Source organism: Tasmannia lanceolata, unplaced genomic scaffold, assembly GCF_043159265.1.
Source record: "Tasmannia lanceolata isolate RefF3 unplaced genomic scaffold, GAP_Taslan_0.1 ptg000023l, whole genome shotgun sequence".
Lineage (NCBI taxonomy): Eukaryota > Viridiplantae > Streptophyta > Magnoliopsida > Canellales > Winteraceae > Tasmannia > Tasmannia lanceolata.
This window is the reverse complement of record NW_027518700.1, coordinates 31,737,597-31,739,899: the sequence shown is the minus strand read 5'-3', so window position 1 is coordinate 31,739,899 and position 2,303 is coordinate 31,737,597. Positions and strand designations below refer to the sequence as shown.

At 35.0% G+C, this 2,303-nt stretch overlaps 1 long non-coding RNA gene across 1 annotated transcript; it reads left to right on the top strand.

The window, feature by feature from the left end:
- The first annotated feature begins 221 nt into the window (after positions 1 to 221).
- Positions 222 to 1,632, top strand: LOC143856707 (uncharacterized). Its single transcript, XR_013238301.1, has 2 exons — positions 222 to 564; positions 1,305 to 1,632. It is a non-coding gene; the product is annotated as an uncharacterized LOC143856707 (long non-coding RNA).
- The last annotated feature ends 671 nt before the right edge of the window (positions 1,633 to 2,303 follow it).

Sequence of the window (2,303 nt, the reverse complement as noted above, 5' to 3'; positions counted from 1 at the left end):
ACTACGTGTTGAAGCAATATGTTTGGCATCAATCAATATGCAATTATCTAATTTACTTCATTTCTAAATTGTTTATATATCTACTATTATAAAGAGGGAAGGGTTTTCTACTGTTCAGCCTTACGTGTCATCCTCTCCTTCATCCTCCAATATATTTTGCATTTTCAAAAATTGCCAAAAATCCATGAAAAAAACTGAAAAAAACAACAAAAAACAAAAAAACATGTCAAAAAGTAAAAACCTCAAATCTCTTTCCGTCTTCTTGCGAGATAGGGAGAAAAACTCGCGCTACGAGTGGAGAGATTTTGGGAAAGTCAGATCCGAAAGGAGAGATTTTTCTGATTTTCTGTGGATTTAACACATCAGTGTAGTTTATATTTACCGTTTTTATTCACTCACGAAAAAGTCAATGGGCTATGAGAAGTGCAATTTCGTCCCACTCCCCCTTCTTTCTCCGAACTCATTTTTTGGGTTTCCCTCTCGGGCAGGCGCATGATTGAAGGGTGAGGAAGTCACGATTCAAGCACTTCTCATGAATCTTTTGGGTATCTAAAGAATCTCAAGGTTAGTGATCTTTTTGTTTCATCTATTTCGAGAAAATCTGCTCTTCTTCACCATTCGAAAAAAAAAATCCTTGAAAATCCCTTCTTCTTTCTTTTGTTTTTAGGGCATCTTTCTATTAGTCTCTGCAATTATATCTTCTATAAAAATTTTCCTTATAATATTTGCTAAGCTTTACAATTGAAGAGAGGTTGCTTTCTGATATTCTTATCCACCACAGGTAGATGTATCTGGGAAAAGGGTGTAGTCCAAGGCGGCTATCATATCATATATAAATATAGAAAAATGATGCAAGGGATTTTGGTCTTTTCTCAACCGCATCCATCTCTCTCGATAAATACGAGTATTAAGCTCTTTTCCCAGCCGCCTCCCATCTCTCTGGATAAATACGAGGATTAAGGTCTTTTCTCAGCCGCCCCCAATCTCTCTGGGTAAATACAAGAGGTAGACAAAATTTTTTTGGTATGTTCATCTTAGGTTCATGGGTATTGGGTGATATATTCTTTTTTCTGGTTTTTTGTATCTTCTAGAAACTCTGGCATAGATTTTATAATTAAGTTGACAAATTTTTGTTTGGTATGTTCATCTTGGGTTCATGGGTATTGGGTGATATATTCTTTTTTCTTTTTTGTATCTTCTTCAAACTCTCGCATAGATTTTATAATTTTCACAGGCATATTTTGTTGGGAATACCTTCTTTCTAATTTTATAGTTCATGGATAATTTTATTTGATGCACACCAGGTGTTCGATGGAATGCTTGAACAAGATATTATTACATGGATTCGAATATTGCAGCAATAATTGTTAATGGATTAGAGTTGAATTCAATGTAGCAAGTGTTGTCGGCATTCTGCTTGCTTGCGAGGTTCTTTTTTATATGATGAAAGTTTTATCTTGAATATGACGTATGTTATTTAAAGTCGTTGATGGGATCCACAAAGAGGCAAGGAAAAGGAGTGGTCTTCACTCGATTGATTACAACACTCCTTTTTTGGTTCTGTTGTGATGGATTTTACACTTTTCATCTTCTGCAGTGATGGATATCAAATTGGGTATATACTTAAATTAATCCATGTGGTTATTCTAAAGCCCTATTCGTTTTAGATTTTGACAACTGAATGAGTCCAATTATCAGTTTTGAACTGACATTTAGTTGTCAAAATGAAGTCCTCCAGAAGCCATTAGCTATATTTCCTTAAAACTATTGAAATAATTCTTTGTAAATAATCATGTTCAATCTCAAAACCATTTGCATTTAAGTGGGCTATTCAACTATAAATTTAAGACGTGCTTATCTATGTATATCTTTTTTAAGCTTATAGCAACAAGGCAATGCCATGGTTTAAATAGCAATGTCTTCTTTATATCGATGCTTTGCAATGCAACTGAACCACCATACCTGGAAAGAGATGAGAAAATGAATTCTACTACGTTTGTTTTTTGCGTAGGTAAGCTGGGATCGAACCTACGACCTAAGGTTGAGATAGAAAGCCTCAACCATTGAGCTACAGGCCCAATCCCATTTCTTCTACTACTGGTTATTGATTCCTTTTAATCTAGATGGCCATATATAGTTAGAAACATATACAGATGCATGACTAAATGCGTGCGATCTCTGAAATTCTTTAGCAGCTCAGCCCTAGGCATGGTGTTCTCATTTTAATCGTATTAGTTTGACACACACCTGCACAAATGTGCATTCTAGGACATAGGTGACAAAATAATTTCAACTTTTTGTTG